Raw genomic sequence first — 25,055 nt, 5'->3', positions numbered from 1 at the left:
GGCCTACAACTGCTCTTAAATACAAGTAAAACTAAATGCATGCTCTTCAACCGATCACTGCCTGCACCTGCCCGCCCGTCCAGCATCACTACTCTGGACGGGTCTGACTTAGAATATGTTGACAACCACAAATACCTAGGTGTCTGGTTAGACTGTAAACTCTCCTTCCAGACTCACATCAAGCATCTCCAATCCAAAGTTAAATCTAGAATTGGCTTCCTATTTCGCAACAAAGCATCCTTCACTCATGCTGCCAAACATACCCCCGTAAAACTGACCATCCTACTGCTCGTCGACTTCGGCGATGTCATTTACAAAATAGCCTCCAATACCCTACTCAGCAAATTGGATGCAGTCTATCACAGTAACATCCGTCTTGTCACCAAAGCCCCCTATACTACCCCCCACTGTGACCTGTACGCTCTCGTTGGCTGGCCCTCGCTTCATACTCGTCGCCAAACCCACTGGCTCAGGGTCATCTACAAGACCCTGGTAGGTAAAGTCCCCCCTTATCTCAGCCCGCTGGTCACCATAGCAGCACCCACCTGTAGCACGTGCTCCAGCAGGTATATCTCTCTGGTCACCCCCAAAACCAATTCTTCCTTTGGCCGCCTCTCCTTTCAGTTCTCTGCTGCCAATGACTGGAACGAATGACAAAAATCTCTGAAACTGGAAACACTTATCTCCCTCACTAGCTTTAAGCAACAGCTGTCAGAGCAGCTCACATATTACTGCACCTGTACATAGCCCATCTATAACTTAGCCCAAACAACTACCTCTTCCCCTACTATATTTATTTAATTTGCTCCTTTGCATCCCATTATTTTTATTTCTACTTTGCACATACTTCCACTGCAAATCTACCCTTCCAGTGTTTTACTTGCTATATTGTATTTACTTCGCCACCATGGCCTTTTTTTGCCTTTACCTCCCTTATCTCACCTCATTTGCTCACATCGTATATAGACTTATTTTTCTACTGTATGTTTGTTTTACTCCATGTGTAACTCTGCGTTGTTGTATGTGTCGAACTGCTTTGCTTGATCTTAGCCAAGTCGCAATTGTAAATGAGAACTTGTTCTCAACTTGCCTACCTGGTTAAATAAAGGTGAAATAAATATATCATAAGATTTAAAACGAATGTTGTAACATTATCAACAAGCTCCAAAACAATTGTTTGTTGATGACATTGCTTGATGACAAAATTTTACATCATTTGGGGTTTTCCTGTGGTCTTGGGGAATTCACCCAAAGATGGTGGATAAATAAAGATGTCTTACTGAGGATGTTAACAATTGAAACATTTTGTCATTGTTTTAGTCTGCTTAAAAGCAAGTGGCGGCTGTCCCATGGACACCAATACGATAGCAGCTGGGTTTGGTCTGCTTTGTTCATTGACTGTATGAACCAGAAAAAATGAATTCGTAGAATGTCTCTCTTCTTCATCCTTCTCTGATTCACCTTAACAACACTCCTGATGATGTCAGCTTGGTTATTTACAGTGAGGACACACTGTCAGTTTAATTTGAATGCACAATTCAAAATGTGGTCTTCATGGGCGCCATCCTTGGTCAAACCTTAACATAAACAATAATCTATAAATGTTTTATAAGGCATAAAGTTTTAGAATAGACCGTGAGGAAAGTGTACAATAGTCAATAAACTATGCATTTCCTACTTACTTCCAGAAGATGGGGCAATTGCAACTTCACATTCCCATTGGCCCTAATCGAGGAAGTGTTTTTCAAAACTCATTGTTGCCTTGTATGGAGCTGAGAGGGGGCGGAGACTGCAAAAGGGAAAGTACAGAATTACAGGAAGGGAACCGACAGAGGGAAACTGACACTCAAGTTCTGCCTATATAAGTCTATAAGATCAGCCACCAGCACAAGGTATCAATTTACTGCACTAGCTCGTATTGGGGACATTCAATAATTCTACACAATACATCCATATCTCTACATTCTGTGACGTTTGTCTTTTATCATTGATGGTTCAGTGACTCTCATTGGGGTTGACCGCCTCATATCTCGTCTCAACAGCTTTTTTCTGTATTTTATATTAATCAACATTCAATGTCACATTCAATTAGTCAATGATCCAATGGAATCTCTTACAGAAGTGATTGAACACCATCCAGATCTCACCATGTCAGACACGGTCCCCCTGGAACAGAGGTACAAGGCCAGCATGGTCCTGAGTGGAGCAGGAGATGCCCTGGGCTGCAACCATGGTACCTGGGAATTTGAAAATGATGGAGTGTTAATACATGAGCAAGTTCAGAAGAGAGGAGGTCTAGAGAAGCTGGATGCCATAGACTTCCCTGTTAGTGATGACACCGTCATGCACCTGGCTACAGCTGAGGCTCTGGTCAAGGTAGGGGAGGGGGAAGGGGCGTCCCTCCCTGTGCTGTATCGAGCCCTGGTGGAGAAGTACATTGTAAGCATGACAGACATGGCTGGAAGAGGAGCAGGTATGTAACAGTTTATATTCCTTCATGAGGTGTGTCATGTTGTGTTAACATGAGAGGCATATGGCAATATTTCTGCACACTTGGGCACGGTACACTTATCTTAATGTAAATATAGGGGACCTACGTGGTTCTGGTACCGGTTCTGTGGACACCGTAGATCAAAATGGCTTGCATTGAGCAATAGCCCTGGTTCCCACGTACATAGTAGCATTTTTTCTGCGCCTATCTGTCGTAGGATGTGAAATCTGAAACCATTTTATTTGCTCTTCCTACTGTCCATCCACTCCGAGCTGAACCCTACCTCACAGGTGAAGCACATGCCTGCGATAGTTACATCGTAGCACAGCAGGAGAGAGTGGTTTCAACAGGGTAGCACATTCAGACATAATATTATAGCCATTAATCTAAAATAAAAATCACTTTCCATTTGTCATAGACAGACAATATTAGCATGAGATGAAAGGTGTGTTCCTAATGAGTTCTGGAAGTCAATCTAGCGTTCTGTGAGACGTTCACAGATGGGGGCAGATGTTTTGATCGAGAGCCCTTTAGAAAATCTGCACATTTTCTCTAACACTAAACATACAAATATTTTAGCATTTACATTTTTAGTCATTTAGCAGACACTCTTATCCAGAGCAACTTGCAGGAGAGTGCAGACATTTTCATATTTTTCATGCTGGTCCCCTGTGGGAAACTAACCCACGCGTTGCAAGCACCATGCTCTACCAACTGAACCACATACAACTTTCATTTATAATGAAGGTGAAAAATCATATTTGTACTGTGCAGTTGAGCTTATGTCCTCAATGTCCTCAAAAGTGACCTCAGCAATTTATAACAATTCTTACCAAAAATGTGAGATTTTAACATTTATTGGAGTATGCAACATTACTAGTAATTATGGCCCTATCATCAAAAATAATTACTTTGGGGGATTTTGTAGATTACACAATGTGTACATTTAAACCCACATGTTGACCTTCATTCAATTCAATAATTACATTCCTTCTGTCTCCGCTGTAGGCATCACCTGCATCAACAGTGTTGCAAGGCACAGACAGAGAACTGACGAGGACATTAAGATTCCCTTCGACAAGAGGGGCGGAGGGTGTGGGGCAGCCATGAGGGCCATGTGTATCGGCCTGCGCTTCCCTGACACTGAGCAGGAGCACCTGCTGATAGCAGTAAGTGTGGAGAGTGGGCGTCTGACCCACCACCACCCCACAGGCTACCTGGGAGCCCTGGCTGCAGCCCTGTTCACGGCCTACGCAGTGAGGGGCACCCTGCCTGTGGACACAGACTCATGGAGGTCCTGGACAAAGCCAAGGAGTACGTCAGGCATTCGGGCAATTGTGTGGAGCTGAACATGGCGCACTGGTGAGGCCTTTGTTGTGGTTTTCTGCAGAGGAGGCTGGTGGGCAGAGTGGAACGGTGTCAAACACATGGTTTCCTTTGATATGTTTGATACCACTCCATTCCGACCATTACTATAAGCCAGTCCTCCAATATCTCTGCCCAACAGCCTCCTTTGGTTGACTGTACGTCACACCTCAATGTTAATTAGTGAAAGTTGTTGTTTATAAAGAAATGCGACATACTGATTCCAGTTAATAACACACCATTGTCCAACCCAGATATTGGATCTTAGTTTTGACATTTTTTTGTTGCTGAGAATTTTCCTGCCCTAGAGGAAATGGAGATGAGCTTGGAGTTTACAGACTCCAGAATTTACAGAAATTCACACAAAACTGCACTAACACCCAGTCAAATTATCAGTATTCCATTTTTCATGTAGCCTCATGTTACCAGCAAAAAGCCTAATCACCGATCATGCAACATCATGGACTAAACGATCAAATCCTGTTGCTGCAGAATTATTTTGCTGCGACAATACAGGCCAAATTAAATTCCTACATCTATGGCTGGGTTTACAATGTAGAAAGATGTATAACTTTCATCTGCTTCTGACTAATCTCATTTTTCCAGGGACTACTTTGGAATTCAGTGGAAATCCTATTTAGAAAAGAGAGGCATTCTGGATGGAAAGAGCAAACCTCAGTTCCCAGACTTCTACGGTGTGAAGGAGAGGGAGAGTTTCTATAGGGCGGTGAGCTTCAAGGGTTGTGGTGGCGCCAGTGGGCATGATGCTCCCATGATAGCTTACGATGCCCTCCTGAGGGCAGGCGACTCCTGGGTTGAGCTGGCCAATCATGGCTTCTTCCATGGCGGGGACAGCGACTCCACGGCCGTGATCGCTGCTGCCTGGTGGGGCGCACTGTTCGGCTTCAGAGGGGTGCCAGAGATCAACTACCAGAGGCTTGAGTACCGTGACAGACTATCCAAACTAGGGGAACGGCTATACAAGCTCAGGGGGAAACATCTAGGTTCTTTGAAAGAGTGAAGTAAATGAAACCAAGATGGTTAAAGGTGAAATTCATTACATATCCTGCAGATGATCAGTCATTTCTCCTTTTTTGACACTAATTTTGTATCCCTTGGTTTTTTATTACATATTTTTAAAGAATATGACTGGATCTGGAAAGATTTATAGAGTATTTATGATCTCAAACTGTAGTCTACCTACTGACTAGGAGATGGAGTCATACGCAGCTGCAGAATTTGCTGTATAATTACAAACATTTTATTTTATGGCAACGTAAAATGTTTAATTACCAGCCTATAATCAATCCTTCACTAACATACATTACTGCTACAGTTGTGCTATTATTGTAGCACATTAGCTATGGCAGAGTGTAAAAATGGATTGCTTTACTTCAGATTAGATTGACGTTATTGTGTACATCTTCAAAATGGAGACTACACGTATGGTGGTGACCAGAGGGTGGCAATGTAACTTAACAAATCACTCTTGAAACTCCCTCCTCTCTCCCCGTCTCTCAATTCAATTTCAATATAAGGTCTTTATTGGCATGGAAAACATATGGTTCCATTGCCAAAGCAAGTGAAATAGATAAAAGTGAAGAAAAAATATATATAAAAAAAATGAACAGTTAATATTAGACTCACAAAAGTTCAGATGTCATATTATCCCTATATACAGTGTTGCAACGATACAAATAGTTAAAGTACAAAAGGGAAAATAAATAAATCATATTTACACTGGTGATTTTTCTTCACTGGTTCCCTCCCTGAAAAATATGCTGTTCTCCTTTCTGTAGCTTGATTTTCCAGTGAAACCAGTGTGGCTTCTATCCCATATCAGCTTGTTATAGGAAAGTGGTTGCAATCATCACTGTAGAAAATTATGAACAATTTAAACATGAACTGTATGTCTGGCTCAGTCTTTGATATCCTTAAAGTAATTTTTCCTATCTGCTGATAAGTTAAGATAGGGCAATTCCACTCTAGATTGTTCTGGTAGTTCTCACATAAGAACTTCATTGGGAGGAAGGATATTTACAGAGGAATTGCCATTTTAGGCCCTTTTTAGACCTATTCACGCCTCCTGCAAGACCCTGTGATCTGTGAACTGTACATGATACAGACACATCTTGGTGTCATTATACTCCATATAGTTTTCCCTCAAATATGGAGTACTGTATGTCTAGATTCTGAAATACAAATTTTCACATTCATTTATTCAATATAAAAAATGTGAGTACCTCAAAACTACTTTTTGATTTAGCTTATTTTTTTATACATAGTTTGTAATGTAACATTTCCAGAGTGGGCTCTCTGGTACTTTTAATGAAATTACCCATTGTGTGTGTGTGTGTATGTACACACATTTACATTATAGGTCATTAACCAATCACAGCCCCCCTTTAGGATTGCACATTTACCAAGTCACCAGCAGAGGGAGTTCTTTGAATCCATTTTCCCATTCAATGTGTTGGTGCTGATCGTAAAATTGACCACACCTTCACTCTGGAAATGTGATGTACTTTGAGTAAATTATTCCAAACAGTATGGTCTTAGAATGAACGGTAACATTTTACTTGACACCTAGCATCATAACACGTCATGACATGGTCAAAATCATCATGTCATAATATACTGGTATTTTATTAGGATCCCCATTAGCTGTTGCAAAAGCAGCAGCTACTCTTCCTGGGGTCCACACAAAACATGACATAATACAGAACATCAAAAGACAACAGCTCAAGGATATCAATACTTACACAAACTATTTAGGTCAAATAGGGGAGAGGCGTTGTGCCCCTGAGGTGATGCTTTAATTGTTGGAAACCAGGTTTGCGGTATATTTGAGCAATATGAGATGGAAGGAAGTTCCATGCAATAAAGGCTCTATATAATACTTGATGCTTTCTTGAATTTGTATTGGATTTGGGGACTGTGAAAAGACCCCAGGTGGCAAGTCTGGTGGGGTACAGTTAAATTCTGACATTTACATACACTTCGGTTGGAGTCATTAAAACTTGTTTTTCAACCACTCCACACATTTCTTGTTAAACTATAGTTTTGGCAAGTTGGTTAGGACATCTACATTGTGCATGACAAGTAATCTTTCCAACAACTGTTTACAGACAGATTATTTCACCTATAATTCACTGTTTCACAATTCCAGTGGATCAGAAGTTTACATACACTAAGTTGACTGTTTCTTTAAACAGCTTGGAAAATTCCAGAAAATGATTTCATGGCTTTAGAAACTTCTGATAGGCTAATTGACATCATTTGAGTCAATTGGAGGTGTACCTGTGGCTGTATTTCAAGGCCTACCTTCAAAATCAGTAACTCTTTGCTTGACATCATAGGAAAATCAAAAGAAATCAGCCAAGACCTCAGAAAAGGTCTACAACCTTCACAAGTCTGGTTCATCCTTGGGAGCAATTTCCAAACGCCTGAAGGTACCACGTTCATCTGTACAAACAATAGTACGCAAGAATAAACACCATGGGAACCACGCAGCCATCATACTGCTCAGGAAGGAGACGCTTTCTGTCTGTCTCCTGCAGATGAACATACATTAGTGCGAAAAGTGCAAATCAATCCCAGAACAACAGCAAAAGAACCTTGTGAAGATGCTGGAGGAAACAGGTACAAAAGTATCTATATCCACAATAAAACGAGTCCTATATCGACATAACATGAAAGGCCGCTCAGCAAGGAAGAAGCCACTGCTCCAAAACCTCCATAAAAAAGCCAGACTACGGTTTGCAACTGCACATGGGACAAAGATCGTACTTTTTGGAGAACTGTCAGTTAAAGCTTGGTTGCAAATGGGTCTTCCAAATGGGCAATGAACACAAGCATACTTCCAAAGTTGTGGCAAAATGGCTTTAGGACAACAAAGTCAAGGTATTGGAGTGGCCATCAAAGCCCTGACCTCAATCCTATAGAAAATGTGTCGGCAGAACTGAAAATGTGTGTGTGCGCAAGGAGGCCTACAAACCTGACTCAGTTACACCAGCTCTGTCAGGAGGAATGGGCCAAAATTTGTGGGAAGCTTGTGGAAGGCTACCCGACACGTTTGACCCAAGTTAAACAATTTAAAGGCAATGCTACCAAATACTAATTGAGTGTATGTAAACTTCTGACCCACTGGAAATGTGACGAAAGACAAAAGCTGAAATAAATCATTCTCTACTATTATTCTGATATTTCACATTCTTAAAATAAAGTGGTGATCCTAACTGGCCTAAAACAGGGATGTTTTAATCGGATTAAATGTCAGGAATTGTGAAAAACTGAGTTTAAATGTATTTGGCTAAGGTGTATGTAAACTTCCGACTTCAACTTTAAGCATGTTTGTCAGAGCTGTGTGTAAGTTGACTATGCAAACAATTTGGGATTTCCAACACATTAATGTTTCTTATGAAAATGTATCATAAGAGCTGAGATAACCTGCATAATATGGTCATAACACTGTCATGACATTATTTACCATATCTTTACAGCTGTTTTGACAAATTGCATTATTTTATAGCTGGTTATGACCCCTACTTTTAAGAATGTCAAACCCACATTTATTCAAATGTGTTATTCCTCTGCCAAGAAGTTTCCTTTCAATTGAAAGTTTGTTTCTTAAATTGTTTGTTGTAGTAATTACATTGAGTCATTTTTTTAATCATGTTTGAAATAACTTGTAGAAAATACACTTTGGCACTGTCCAGAAGCAGTATGACCATCCTGTGTCACTTTACTTGGACTAAGAAAATACACAGAGTATACAAAACATTAAGAATGTCCATGACAGACTGACCAGGTGAAAGCTATGATTCCTTATTGATGTGACTTGTTAAATCCACTTGACAGGTTAAAGAAGGATTTTTAAAGTCTTGGACACACATGGATGGTGTGTGTCATTCAGAGGGTAAATGAGGAAAACAAAAGATTTATGTGCCCGTGAATGGGGTATGGTAGTAGGTGCCAGGCGCTATGGTTTCTGTCAAGAACTGCAACGCTGCTTGATTTTTCATGCTCAACAGTTTCCCGTGTGTATCAAGAATGATCCAGCACCCAAAGGACATCCAGCTAAATTCATACAACTGTGGGAAGCATTGTATCAATTCAACATGGGCCAAGTCAACATGTACATTAGTGTCTAGTTTGAGAAACAGACGCCTCACAGAGGGGAGGATCGGTAAACCCTTCATCAGGGTGATGTTTGACATTCACAGCCAAAGGAGGACTACAATTTAGTTGATTTCATGACGGATTCATTATGACATGTCTTTGTGTTCTTTTTTGTTTTTACAGATCAACAGCTGATCTAGAGTCCTACCACAACCATTTTCTGATGTACGCCAGCCAGCATTCTTCCCTTTCACCACCAGTCTGATGCCAGAACACTGCTGGCAGCACTGGCAGAATGCAGATGGAACCAAGATGTAAGTCCCCACTCTATTTGAAGTTGGAGGAAGTTTTGAACAGAACTTTTCAAGTCTGCCCCACCCACATGTTCGCACTCACACATTGGCCAAACACAGTGTCTTTTAAATTAATATTTCCTGAATTGCTTACATCCTCTCCCCTTGCCTCCTTTTCAAAACCTATTGGAGAAGAGGGTCCGAGGAGAGTGACCCTGGACCTTCTTCTACAATACGATTGAGAAGTAGGCAAGGATGTGGGATGCAAGAACATTGTCATTTCATATAAAAAAGGAACTTCTAAGTGTATTTGCAATGTTATACACATTTTTTTTCACACTTTCAAACACTACATTTATATTTTCCAACAGGAATATACATTTGGGTGAGTAGCCTCGTTTCATTGCCCCCCCAAAAATTAAACCATCAAGTGTTCAGCGAAATAACTACACAATGTCAAATACAGGTATCTTATTCAAATAATTAACATACAATCACATTAATCGTTACTCTCTCGCCGGAATTCCACTAACAGTCCGTTTGTAGCCAAACGTAGCTGCTGCTCATTCCATTTGCTCAAATATGGATAAATGGTTAGTAAGGCCCGCGTCCACAGAGACGCATACCAGCTCCACTAGTAGTACTGCTACTACCAGCAGTACTACACCTGCACCTGTCAACGACACAAGTTGTTCTGCTTGCACAATGCTAGCATCAGTAATTCTACATTTGTTGTTAGCCCAGCTAGCATGGACACAGACAGTTGTGAATCTGTTGCTGCTGAAGAGCTACTGCCCCTTTAACCGAGAAAGCACCGAACATCAGACAGGGACGTTGGATCATCGAAGAGGCGCAAATATGATGAGAACTACATTGATTTGGGATTCACTTATATTGGGAGTAGTGCCTTTCCTCAGCCACAGTGTGTTATATGTGCAAAATTACTATCTCACAACTCGATGAAACCTTCACTCTTGCGCAGACATTTAGAAACAAAATATGGCAATTTGAAAATTAAGCCACAGGAGTTTGAGCGAGAAATAAGACGACTTTCCAGTTGTAAGACATGTATAAAAGCAACAGATATCATTAATAAGAAGGGGCTAGAAGCATCTTATATGATGAGCTACCGAACGGCTAGGACAGTCAAGCCCCATGCTATTGTGTAGGACTTAATTCTTCCTGCTGCCGCTAATATGGCGGGGACAATGCTGGGGGAAAAGGCCAAGAACCTATACAGACAATGCCTTCATCCTTCAACACTCTTTCACAACGTATCAGTGACATGGCAGGAGATGTTTTGAAACAATTACTGCTTCGCATACAAGCCAGTGAATTCTATGCATTACAGCAAATGAGTCAAACGTTGCGGGCCTGGCACAGCTCCTGGTATATATCCGTTACGTTTATGGGGGTCAATTAAGGAAGACATCCTCTTCTGCAAACCACTGGAAAACGGGACAACAGGAGAGCATATTGTTTAAATACTGGACAGCTTTGTGACTTTACATGGACTTGTGGTCAAGATGTGTTGGTATCTGTACTAATGGCGCAACAGCCATGACAGGGAGACATAGTGGAGTGGTATCGGGCTTACAAGAAGTTTCTCCAAGACGCTACTTGGGTACTTTGCAGAATCCACCGAGAAGCTCTTGCTGCCAAGGGAATGACTGACAGCTTGAAAGATGTTTTGGACACTACAGTGAAAAGGGTTAACTTTGTTAAAGAAAGGCCCCTGAACTTGTGTATATTCTGCACCATGCAATGATATGGGCAGCAACCATGTAACGCTTTTACAACATACAGAAGTGCGCTGGTTATCAAGGGTCAAAGTATTGACATGTTTTTTAAATTTTCATTTCTTGAATTGAGACGAGCTTAAAGTTTGATCGCTTGCATACAACACATAGGTCTTTCCATCATTGTATGATTGTGTGCAAATGAATTCAAGCTTACGGACAATGTCAAACGTGACATAGCGAAGCACCTGAGTGAGTTGGGTGTGCATTTACGCAGGTACTTTCCCGAAAAAGATGACACAAACAACTGGATTCGTTATCTTTCATGCCCTGCCTCCAGTCCACTTACCGATATCTGAACAAGAGAGCCTCATCGAAATTGCAACAAGCGGTTCTGTGAAAATTGAATTTAATCAGAAGCCACTGCCAGATTTCTGGATTGGGCTGTGCTCAGAGTATCCTGCCTTGGCAAATCGCACTGTTAATACCCTGATGCCCTTTGCAACCACGTACCTATGTGAGAGTGGATTCTCGGCCCTCACTAGCGTGAAAACTAAATACAGGTACAGAGCTCTATAAGAGCCCTTTGTCACTTCCCACGAGCTGGGTTGTGACAAACTCACACTCATTCTTATGTTTAATAAATGTATCGTATAGTGTGTATTTGGCAGGCTTACAATGATGGCAAAAACCAACATTTGAGATTGCGCTGACCCTGGTGCTCGAGGGGGTACGCAGCTGGAGGTTGAATGTTTGAAGGGGTATGGGACTATAAAAGGTTTGGGAACTACTGCTCTAAACCATTGAGGGAGGTGATGCACAACCTTATTTGTTCTGTTGTACTCAGATTGCAAGATCTGTGAACTTACTAATTGTTCTTGAAATGACATTTTTTTATACAATGCATACTGTCAAATTATGTTGGTTTATAGATATAGAAGACTGTATAAAAAAAATGCTAAATATCGGGGTGTCTACATACTTAAGACTAAGAAGACATATGGCCACATTTCAGACCCCCAATACAAGATTTTGAGGAAGTGGTTGGAATCTGGTGGTGGGATGCCAAGGAGAAGAACCCGAAGACCCTAGAAGACTTGGACTCCTACCCCCTAGTCCTCCACCAACAACTGAGGAACTTGTGCAATCACAAGTGAGAAGAGGCCTAGGTAAGTAAAAAACTGAAGGCAGGAATTGCATGGAAATTGCATCAGACCTCAGAGTTATAACAAACCCTGTAGGAGATGATACCAATACAGTCCATGAATAGTTGTCTTTTTATAATTTCACGGTATCAATATACTAAACCTCCACATTTCTCATTCTTTCCCTCTCCTCTAGCGTTGGGTGAACTTCTGAGACGATGCAGGAGCTCCAGAAACCTCCTCCAGCTCAGCAACCTTGTGAGAAACCCAGGTAACGACCCACATAAATACAAACCACTTTACACCAAGTACATTACAATCACAGAATTTGAAAGCAGCCGTTTCATTTACTTTTTGCACAACAGAATACTTTGCCCCTCACAGTAACAATTATATTTCTTCTGAATAATCTGTTGGAATACATCTCAAGATTGACAGTAAATGCCCTATTGAATCAAGACCCCTGCTGCTGGACCTCTTTAAAGACCCCTTCTGAATCCTTCACTATCAAGCAACTAGGGCATTGATACTCATTGCACTGCGTGGCCCGCAGGCTCGCTGTGATTTTCCCATTTTCCATTCATAACAATGATACAATTTAAATTCAATGTGTTTAATGCAGGCCTGAATCACTTCATTGAATATATCTACTGTTCCCTGGACGGCAGATAGATGGCAGTATAGGGCCTCCCGAGTGGTCTAAGGCACTGAATCGCAGTGCTAGCTGTGCAACTAGAGATTCTGAGTCCAGGCTCTGTCGCAGCCGGCCACGACCGGGAGACTCATGGTGCGGAGCACAATTGTCCCAACATCGTCCGGGTTAGGGGAGGGTTTGGCTGGCAGGGATGTCCTTGTCCCATCGTGCACTAGCGACTCCTGTGGCGGGCCGGGTGCAGTGGACGCTGACACGGTCGCCAGGTGTATGGGGTTTCCTCTGACACATTGGCACGGCTGGCTTCCGGGTTAAGTGGGCATTGTGTCAAGAAGCAGTGTGGCTTGATTGTGTTGTGTTTCGGAGGACGCCTCTCCCGAGTCCGTATGTGAATTGCAGCGATGAGACAAGACTAACTACCAATTGCATACCACGAAATTTGGGAGAAAAAGAGTAAAAAAATAAAAACGAGGGGGAAGAGCTATGAATGAACAACCGGAGAATCAGCCGGAAAATGGCGGTCAAAGAAAAGTTTTCAAAAAATAAAATTAAACATGACAAAAAGTATGTTTGAATGACACTGAGGGGCAGCGTTGTTACAGCTAATGCCAGTTTGCCTGAGGCTGATGCTGTGCAGGTGTTTGTACACATGCATATACACACACTCTCATTCAAATGCACACATACACGGACACACACTTAAATAGTGCCATATGTAACCAATGTGAAATAGCTCGCTAGTTAGCGGTGGTGCGCACTAACAGCATTTCAATCGGTGATGTCACTCGCTCTGAGACCTTAAAGTAGTTGTTCCCCTTGCTCGGCTTTTGTGGAGCGATGGGTAACGATGCTTCGAGGGTGGCTGTTGTCGATGTGTGCAGAAGGTCCCTGGTTCAAGCCCAGGTAGGGGCGAGGAGAGGGACGGAAGCAATACTGTCACACATACATGCACTCAAACATATTCAGTTGGCCTTGCTGTTATGATTTTTGTTGTCCTTTTCAAAGGGGGAGACCCTCTAGACCCAAACTACTACAGACCTATATCTATCCTACCCTGCCTTTCTAAGGTCTTCGAAAGCCAAGTTAACAAACAGATCACCGACAATTTTGAATCCCACCGTACCTTCTCCACTAGGCAATCTGGTTTCCGAGCTGGTCATGGGTGCACCTCAGCCACGCGCAAGGTCCTAAACGATATCATAACCGCCATCGATAAGAGACAATACTGTGCAGCTGTATTCATCGACCTGGCCAAGGCTTTCGACTCTGAGAATGTGGTGATTGACATCGGCAGACTCAACAGCCTTGGTTTCTCAAATGATTGCCTCGCCTGGTTCACCAACTAGTTCTCAGAGTTCAATGTGTCAAATCGGAGGGCCTGTTGTCCAGACCTCTGGCAGTCTCTATAGGGGTGCCACAGGGTTCAATTCTCGGGCCGACTCTTTTCTCTGTATACATCAATGATGTCGCCCTTACTGCTGGTGATTCTCTGATCCACCTCTACGCAGATGACACCATTCTGTATACTTCTGGCCCTTCTTTGGACACTGTTTTAACTAACCTCCAGATGAGCTTAAATGCCATACAACTCTGCTTCTGTGGCCTCCAACTGCTCTTACATGCAAGTAAAACTAAATGCATGCTCTTCATCACTACTCTGGACGGTTCTGACTTAGGTATTTGTAGTTGTCCACATATTATAGGTGTCTGGTTAGACTGTAAACTCTCCTTCCAGACTCACATTAAGCATCTCCAATCCAAAATTAAATCTAGAATAGGCTTCCTATTTCACAAACAAAGCATCCTTCACTCATGCTGCCAAACATAGTCAGTTTTACGAGGGTATCTACCAATCCCTGACACTACTCAGCAAATTGGATGCAGTTTATCACAGAGCAGCTCACAGATCACTGCACATAGCCCATCCAACTACCTCATCCCCCAAACTGTTATTTTATTAATTTTGCACCCCAGTAGCTCTATATTTGCACTCTCATCTTCTGCACATCTATCACTCCAGTGTTTAATTGCTACATTGTAATTATTTTGCCACTCTGGCCTATTTATTGCCTTACCTCCCTTATCCTACCTCATTTGCACACACTGTATATATACTTTTTCTATTGTATTATGGACTGCGTGTTTGTCAATTCCATTTGTAACTCTGTGTTTGTGTCGCTCTGCTTTGCTTTATCTTGGCACGGTCACAATTGTAAATGAGAACTTGTTCTCAACTAGCCTACCTGGTTAAATAAAGGGGGCATATAAGCAGTCAATGAAATCTCTTGCAAAATTGAATGATTATATTTCTCTAAAACAGGTTATACTGTAGGCTACATAAGCACTGCCGAGTCAGAACACTAGGTGAAATTAAGAGGGGTAAATATACCACATTTTTAGGGTGAGGCACATGGGCTACTGACATCTTACTACACAACTAGTATTACTTTCTTAGCTACAGTATTGTCAGAGTCTAGGTGATGTGGCTAAGGCAGAGTCAGGCGCAGGACACAGATGAGTAATAATAGCAACTTAATACTTCCTACTAAGACAGCACACTGTCCGACCGATGCTAGGATGACCAGAGGAGGGTGACGTGTGAGCCCAACTGATCAAACGATTGCGGACATCAGACGGAACGTACAGACACCCAACTGGACACTGGTTGGGAATGGGCTCTGTACGTAATGCCCGCTCAATGTCCGCGTCCACCTCCCATACCAATGGTGCCACCAGGCAAGAAGCCAGAAGTATGGGAGTGGGATCCGTGGACCGCACCTCTGTGTCATACAGCCGGGACAATGCGTCTGCCTTAGCGTTCTGGGAACATGGTCTGTAGGAAAGGGTGAAAACAAAACGGGTGAAAAACATGGCCCACCTTGCCTGACGAGGGTTCAGTCTCCTCGCCGCCCGGATGTACTCCAGATTGCGGTGGTCAGTCCAAATGAGGAAAGGGTGTTTAGCCCCCTCAAGCCAATGCCTCCACGACTTCAGAGCCTTGACAACAGCCAACAGCTCCCGATCACCCACATCATAGTTTCGCTCTGCCGGGCTGAGTTTCTTCGGGAAAAAAAGCACAAGGGCGGAGCTTTGGTGGCGTACCCAAGCGCTGAGACAGCACAGCTCCTATCCCAGCCTTGGACGAGTCCAACTCTACTATAAATGCCATAGAGGGATCAGGATGAGCCAGCACGGGAACTGAGGTAAACAGAGCCTTCAGGTGACCAGAAGCCCTGTCTGCCCCAGCTGACCACTGCAGTTGCACCGGTTTCCCGTTTAGCAAAGAGGTAATGGGAGCTGGGGTGATGATGGGGTTGCTGGAAAACCCCGTCTCTCCCATCGCTCCATGGTTTGCAGATGCTGGACGCGGTCCTCCATAGGTAGAGGAGGGCTGTGTGCACCTGCTGACTCCATTTGAAAGGTGCGTGTTTCTGTCAGAGTCTGATGTGGGTAAGGCGGAGTCAGGTACAGGACACAGATGAGTAATAATAGTGACTTTACTCAAAAATAATCTTTCAACAAGGAGAAGGAAAATCCAGAATCACATAAACGAGACAACAAAACCATGATGGCTCCAGAGGGTTAAATAGGGAAATAATTAAAACGTAATGGGATCCAGGTGTGTACAATCAAGACAAAACAAATGGAAAAAGAAATGTGGATCGGTGGAGGCTAGAAAGCCGATGACGTCGACCGGCGAACGAACAAGTAGAGGCAACAACTTCGGCGGAAGTCGTGACAAGAATACATATCTCCCTAGTATATACATAATTTATGCAGCAGCATACAATACATTATTGAACTTGCCTTGTTGTGCTGTGCTCACTTGAACAGCATGGTGGCACGGCGGTCAAATCAAATCAAATGTATTTATATAGCCCTTTGTACATCAGCTGATATCTCAAAGTGCTGTACAGAAACCCAGCCTAAAACCCCAAACAGCAAGCAATGCAGGTGTAGAAGCACGGTGGCTAGGAAAAACTCCCTAGAAAGGCCAAAACCTAGGAAGAAACCTAGAGAGGAACCAGGCTATGTGGGGTGGCCAGTCCTCTTCTAGCTGTGCCGGGTGGAGATTATAACAGAACATGGCCAAGATGTTCAAATGTTCATAAATGACCAGCATGGTCAAATAATAATAAGGCAGAACAGTTGAAACTGGAGCAGCAGCACAGCCAGTTGGACTGGGGACAGCAAGGAGTCATCATGCCAGGTAGTCCTGAGGCATGGTCCTAGGGCTCAGGTCCTCCGAGAGAGAGAAAGAAAGAGAGAATTAGAGAGAGCATACTTAAATTCACAAGGTGTCACCGGATAGGACAGGAGAAGTACTCCAGATATAACAAACTGACCCTAGCCCCCCGACACAAACTACTGCAGCATAAATACTGGAGGCTGAGACAGGAGGGGTCAGGAGACACTGTGGCCCCATCCGATGATACCCCCGGACAGGGCCAAACAGGAAGGATATAACCCCACCCACTTTGTCAAAGCACAGCCCCCACACCACTAGAGGGATATCTTCAACCACCAACTTACAATCCTGAGACAAGGCCGAGTATAGCCCATAAAGATCTCCGCCACGGCACAACCCAAGGGGGGCGCCAACCCAGACAGGAAGATCACATCAGTGACTCAACCCACTCAAGTGATATTGTACCCCCTAGCTCGATTGTCCATTGTTTGTAATCTATGTATGCTCGTGTTCTCTCAAGTGCTTTATGTATTGATTTGTTGTTAATAAAAATACATTTTAAAAAAGTAAATAATTCTGTCTTACAGCCTCTCTCCATTTTGTAGCACTTCTCTCACTGTTTAAAAACAAGAAAAGGACAGGGTAAGGGGGATACCTAGTCATTTGTGTCATCACTGCAAGCTATCATGACTCAAAAGCTGCTGTCTACTTCTGAAGATCACTTTAGCACAGCCCTAAAAACCCAATTAAAATTTGTCAAACCTTCAAATAGGTATGTACGCATTATATAAACTCTTTATAGTGTTTTATTTACATTTTAGAGCCAATAAGTTGATAAGTTGGACAGATCGAGTGAAAAAAGCCATTTCCCCACACGACATCTCTCCTTCTCACTATCACGCAATAGGTTTAGCTTCCCCACCCGCCATTTTTAAAAAGACCCGACGGAACTCTTTGTGTAACAGTATAACTTTAGACCGTCCCGTCGCCCATACCCGGGCGCGAACCAGGGACCCTCTGCACACATCAACAACTGACACCCACGAAGCATCGTTACCCATCGCTCCACAAAAACCGCGGCCCTTGCAGAGCAAGGAGAACTACTACTTCAAGGTCTCAGAGCAAGTGACGTCACCGATTGAAACGCTATTTAGCGCGCACCGCTAACTAAGCTAGCCGTTTCACATCCGTTACATTTGGAATCATGAAGGTTTCGTCATTGATTTTTTTTTGGAAAGGGGAGAAATTGTTCTTTACAATGGTATTGATATTACAGTTGATCTGGAAGTATTACGTTTTTTTGGGCGCTAAAAATAAGGTCAGTTGTACGGACCAGCGCGATGTACAAAAATGAGTTAGTTTACGGTTAGACCTGTTGTGAAAAGAGTTTCTCTGTGATAGATTAGCAGAAATGATTGTGTCTGCAATTGCCTTTGTTAAACCCCAACGAACATGTGCATGGCCAGTATTAGTGTATAACACTAATATAGGTGTATATAACACAAACATTGACAAGTGTTGTCATCAGACCTGGGTTCAAATTCTTGTTTTTCAAGGACTAAAATACCAGTACATTTTTAAATATAAAACAAGTTGTTGAATATTGGAATTTGTTTGGAAATACATTTGGAAAGTATTGGCATGCATTTGAAAATACTCGAATAAACAGAAAACTGTATTGTAGCGACCCTGGGTTTATAAGCACGGATATCGACTCTGCCGCTTGATCATGCTTTTTCGGCACAAGTGGATAGCGCGTTGGACTTCGGGCTAGAACGCTCGACCTGCTCCCTCCCTGTTTCATTACACTGGTGTCACAAATGATCGGACCTTGCATCCACGACGGTGCGTGTGCTTGGCCGGTGTGCGCGTTCCTGTAAGACGTAGAGTCGCCAATTTAACGACGTTGTCGCTATATTTAGCAAGTATTCAGACCCCTCTAGCGACAATTTTTTTTAAAAGCGACTAGCGACAAATCTAGCGACTTTCTGGTGTTATTGGAGACTCTGACGTGAAAGCACGTATCGTTCTTACTCTTCTCAACGAGCAGCGGGTGCTGCCGTGGGCCCCACCCCAGTCCCAAAGCACTCACAGGCGGCCCAGTCCTCGCGCTGCAGTCAGGCAGGAGATGTTCACCCCTTCGCGTCCAGACTGCAAATGAATCGCGCATGCGGGAAGTCGCCGCTGGCTGATCCCGCCCTGGCTTACATTATTATTTTACCTGAATTTGGGCCAGACTAGTTACCATAATTTTCTCACATTGCCATTGACAATTTTTCTATTGTCTCTTTTTGATCCATTTAGATTGTATACAAAAAGTACAAAATCTTCATGTTTTACTGTGACGTGTTGTAGGCTCCTAAGTGGACCATAAGGTTACAAATCAAACCAAATTAAGAAAAATAAAATAAAAGACGAAATAACTCCGCCAGTTTCTATTTTGGGTCCCACGCCCGGATAAAGGAGGAGGGTTGGAATTGTGGCATTTAAAAAAACAAGACTCGATAGAAGAAAGTTAATTTGTCGTTCTAAACATATTGAGGGTGTTTTTTACTCACTTTTTGTCTCTCCCGCGACGTTATTCCCCTCTCCTACAGCATCCATCACAACTACGTTCACATGGCCAATTATGCAAATTCGGCGATGACTTTTAGGACAGCCAATAGCTACTTTCCTTACTGAGTGAGGCGTTGGCAACATTGCCCAGGAAGTGTTTGTCATTTTTTTTAAGGAAGTGCTTTTCATTCGCTCGTCGTAGTTTAATTGTTTCCTTGTATGGAGCTGAGCGGGATTGGATTCTACGTAATCGAAACTACACAATAAGAGGAAGGGAACCGAACCTCAAGGTCTGCCTATCAACCACCAGCACAAGGTATCAATTTACTGCACTAGCTCGATTTGCATTATGTAAATTCAACCATTCTACACAATACATTCATATCGCTACATTCTGTGACGTTTGTCTTTTATCATTGATGGTTCAGTGACGCTCATTATGGTTGACAGCCTCATGTCTCGTCTCAACAGCTTTTTTCTGTATTTTATATTAATCGACATTCAATGTCACATTCAATTAGTCAATGATCCAATGGAATATCTTACAGAAGTGATTGAACACCAACCAGATCTCACCATGTCAGACACGGTCCCCCTGGAACAGAGGTACAAGGCCAGCATGGTCCTGAGTGGAGCAGGAGATGCCCTGGGCTACAACCATGGTACCTGGGAATTTGAAAATGATGGAGTGTTAATACATGAGCAAGTTCAGAAGAGAGGAGGTCTAGAGAAGCTGGATGCCATAGACTTCCCTGTTAGTGATGACACCGTCATGCACCTGGCTACAGCTGAGGCTCTGGTCAAGGTGGGGGAAGGGGCATCCCTCCCTGTGCTGTATCAAGTCCTGGTGGAGAAGTACATTGTAAGCATGACAGACATGGCTGGAAGAGGAGCAGGTATGTAACAGTTTATATTCCTTTGAGGTGTGTCATGTTGTGTTAACATGAGAGGCAAATGGTAATATTTCTGCACACTTGGCCACGGTACACTTAACTTAGATATAAGTTAAGTGTGACATTTACACTAAAAATCAATCTGTGACCACCGTAGATCGCATGGTTCTGACTGACATTTACACTAAATATCAATCTGTGACCACCGTAGATCGACACGGCTTGCATTGAGCAATAGCCCTGCTTCCCACGTACACAGTAGTATTTTATGAGCCTGTGTGACGTATGATGTGACATCTGAAACCACTTTAAGCTGGGATGTCCCTTCTACCATTTCATTCGCTCTTCTGACTGTCCATCAACTCCTAGCTGAACCCTACCTCACAGATGAAGCACATGCCTGCGATCGTTACATTATAGTACAGCAGGAGAGTGTGGTTTCATCACGGTATTCAAAACATTCACTTTCCTATTGTCAAAGACAATTGGTGCGGCAGGGTAGCCTAGTGGTTAGAGTGTTGGACTAGTAACCGGAAGGTTGCATGTTCAAACCCCCGTGCAAGGTACAAATCTGCCCCTGAACAGGAACAGGCGTTGTTCCTAGGCCGTCATTGAAAATAAGAATTTGTTCTTAACTGACTTGCCTAGAGGTAAAGGTAAAATAAATAGACAATATTAGCATGCAATAAAAGGTGCGTTCCTAACGAGTTCTGGAAGCCAATCTAGAGCTCTGAGACGTTCACAGATTGGGCAGATGTTTTGATCAAGAGAGCCCTTTAGAAAATTTGCTTTCTGCAAACAAATATTTTAACATTTACATTTTTTGTCATTTAGCAGACACTCTTATCCAGAGCAACAGAGTGCAGACATTTTCATATTTTGTTATTTTTTTCAAACTGGTCCCCTGTAGGAAACTAACCCACGCATTGCAAGCACCATGCTCTACCAACTGAACCACATGTATTTTACAGTTCTAATGAAGGTGATATATTAGTCATTTTATAATTTACAGTTTTGTTGAATAGGAAATACAGTTGAAGTCGGAAGTGTACATACATCTTAGCCAAATACATTTAAACTCAGTTTTTCACTATTCCTGACATTTAATCCTAGTAAATATTCCCTGTCTTAGGTCAGGTAGGATCACCACTTCGTTTTAAGGGTGTGAAATGTCAGAATAATAGTAGAGAGAATAATTTATTTAAGCTTTTATGTCTTTCATCACATTCCCAGGTCAGAAGTTTACATTCACTCAATTAGTATTTGGTAGCATTGCCTTTAAATTGTTTAACTTGGGTCAAATGTTTTGGGTAGCCTTCCACAAGCTTCCCACAATGAGTTGCGTGAATTTTGGCCCATTTTTCCTGACAGAGCTCGTGTAGCTGAGTCAGGTTTGTTGGCCTCCGTGCTCGCACACGCTTTTTCAGTTCTGCCCACACATTTTTCTATAGGACTGAGGTCCGGGCTTTATGATGGCCACTCCAATACCATGACTTTGGTGTCTTTAAGCCATTTTGCCAAAGCTTTGGAAGTATGCCTGGGGTCATTGTCCATTTGGAAGACCCATTTCGACCATGCTTTAATTTCCTGAACGATGTCTTGAGACATCGTTCAATATATCAACATAAATTTCCACCCTCATGATGCCATCTATTTTGTGAAGTGCACCAGTCCCTCCTGCAGCAAAGCACCCCCACAACATGATGCTGCCATTCCCGTGCTTCACGGTTAAGATGGTGTTTTCGGGTCGCAAGTGTCCTCCCTTTTCCTCCAAACATAACGATTGTCATTATGGCCAAATAGTTGTATATTTGTTTCAACAGACCAGAGGACATTTCTCCAAAAAGTACGATCTTTGACCCCATGTGCAGTTGCAACCTGTAGTCTGGCTTTTTTATGACGGTTTTAGAGCTGTGGCTTCTTCCTTGCGGAGTGGCCTTTAAAGTTATGTAGATTTAGAGGACTCGTTTTACTGTGGATATAGATACTTTTGTACCGGTTTCCTCCAGCATCTTCACAAGGTCCTTTGCTGTTGTTCTGGGTTTGATTTGCACTTTTCGCACCAAAGTACGTTAATCTCTAGGAGACAGAACGTGTCTCCTTCCTGAGCGGTATGACGGCTGCGTGGTCCCATGGTGTTTATACTTGCGTACTGTTATTTTTATAGAACGTGGTACCTTCAGTCATTTGTAAATTGCTCCCAAGGATGAACCAGACTTGTAGAGGTATCCTTTTTTTTTTGGCATGGCTGATTTCTTTTAATTTTCCCATGATGTCAAGCAAATAGGCACTGATTTTGAAGTTGGGCCTTGAAATACATCCACAGGTACACCTCCTATTGACTCTAATGATGTCAATTAGCCTGTCAGAAGCTTCTAAAGCCATGACATCATTTTCTATGCTGTTTGACAGCACAGTCAACTTAGTGTTTGTGAACTTCTGACCCACTGGAATTGTGATACAGTGAAATAATCTGTCTGTAAACAATTATTGGAAATATTACTTGTGTCATGCACAAAGTAGATGTCATAGCTGACTTGCCAAAACTATAGTTTGTTAACAAGACATTTGTGGAGTGGTTGAAAAACAAGTTTTAATGACTCCAACCTAAGTGTATGTAAACTTCAGACTTCAACTGTACATCATATAAATATTTCACACTTTCATGATTTTTATCATATTTGTATTGTGCAGTTGAGCATTTGTCCTCAAGTGACCTCAGCAATTTATATATTTTTTTACCAGAAAGGTGAGATTTTAACATTTATTGGAGTATGCAACATTACTAGTTATTATGGCCCTGTCATCAAAAATAATTACTTTGGGGGATTTTGTAGATAACATTTAGTTACATTTAAACCCACATGTTGACTTCAATTCAATAATTATACTCCCTCTGTCTCCGCTGTAGGCCTCACCTGCCGCAACAGTGTTGCAAGGCACAGACAGAGAACTGACGAGGACATTAAGATTCCCTTCGACAAGAGGGGCGGAGGGTGTGGGGCAGCCATGAGGGCCATGTGTATCGGCCTGCGCTTCCCCGACCCTGAGCAGGAGCACCTGCTGATAGCAGTAAGTGTGGAGAGTGGGCGTCTGACCCACCACCACCCCACAGGCTACCTGGGAGCCCTGGCTGCAGCCCTGTTCACGGCCTACGCAGTGAGGGGCACCCTACCTGTGGAGGCCTGGGGACACAGACTCATGGAGGTCCTGGACAAAGCCAAGGAGTACGTCAGGCATTCGGGCAATTGTGTGGAGCTGAACATGGCGCACTGGTGAGGCCTTTGTTGTGGTTGGCTGCAGAGGAGGCTGGTGGGCAGAGTGGAACGGTGTCAAACACATGGTTTCCATGTCTTTGATATGTTAGATACCACTCCATTCCAACCATTACAGTACGTCTGTACTCCTATATCTCTGCCCAACAGCCTCCTCTGTTTGACTGTATGCAGGTCACACTTCACACAATGTTCTTGCGCTGCAGGAAATGCAGGTGAACTTCGTGGTTTATGTAAATTCACAGAACTGCACTAACACTCAGTTATATTAACAGTATTCCACATTTTATGTAGCCTCATTTTGCCAGCTAATAGCCTAACTACCGATCACGCAACATTATTGGCTAAACGATAAATTCCTGTTGCTGCAGAATTATTTTGCAGCAACAATACAGGCCAAATTAAATTCCTACATCTATGGCTGGGTTTACAATGTAGAATGATGTGTAAGTTTCATCTGCTTCTGACTAATCTCATTTTTCCAGGGACTACTTTGGAATTCAGTGGAAGTCCTATTTAGAAAAAAGAGGCATTCTGGATGGAAAGAGCAAACCTCAGTTCCCAGAGTCCTACGGTGTGAAGGAGAGGGAGAGTTTCTATAGGGCGGTGAGCTTCAAGGGTTGTGGTGGCGCCAGTGGGCATGATGCTCCCATGATAGCTTACGATGCCCTCCTGAGGGCAGGTGACTCCTGGGTTGAGCTGGCCAATCATGGCTTCTTCCATGGCGGGGACAGCGACTCCACGGCCGTGATCGCTGCTGCCTGGTGGGGCGCACTGTTCGGCTTCAGAGGGGTGCCAAAGATCAACTACCAGAGGCTTGAGTACCGTGACAGACTATCCAAACTAGGGGAACAGCTATACAAGCTCAGGGGAAAACCTCTAGGTTCTTTGAAAGTGTGATGCAAATTAAACCAATAGATGGTTAAAGGTGAAATTCATTACATTTCCTGCAGATCTGGAATTTCAGCTACTTAAACTTTTTTTGACACTAATTTTGCATCCCTTGGTTTTTTTAAAACATATTTTTAAAGAATATTACTGGATCTGGAAAGATTTATAGAGTATTTATGATCTCAAACTGCAGTCTACCTACTGACTAGGAGATGGAGCCAGAATGTTCTGTATAATAACAAACATTTTCTGTAATGGCAACATTTTTTTATTTATTTCCAGCCTATAATCAAGTCTTCACTAACATACATTGATGCTGCAGTTGTTGCACTATTATTGTACCATTTTAGCTATGGCAGAGTGTAAAAACAGACTGTTTTACTTCTGATTAGACTGATGCTAAATGAAGACTAAATGAAGTCTACAAGTACAGTGGTGACCAGAG

At 42.8% G+C, this 25,055-nt stretch overlaps 1 pseudogene; it reads left to right on the top strand.

The window, feature by feature from the left end:
- Nucleotides 1–1,798: 1,798 nt before the first annotated feature.
- On the top strand, nt 1,799–24,837 carry LOC139385758 (uncharacterized; annotated as a pseudogene).
- Nucleotides 24,838–25,055: the final 218 nt, after the last annotated feature.

Source organism: Oncorhynchus clarkii, chromosome 3 (assembly GCF_045791955.1).
Source record: "Oncorhynchus clarkii lewisi isolate Uvic-CL-2024 chromosome 3, UVic_Ocla_1.0, whole genome shotgun sequence".
Classification (NCBI taxonomy): domain Eukaryota; kingdom Metazoa; phylum Chordata; class Actinopteri; order Salmoniformes; family Salmonidae; genus Oncorhynchus; species Oncorhynchus clarkii.
This window is presented reverse-complemented; position numbering and strand designations above follow the sequence as displayed.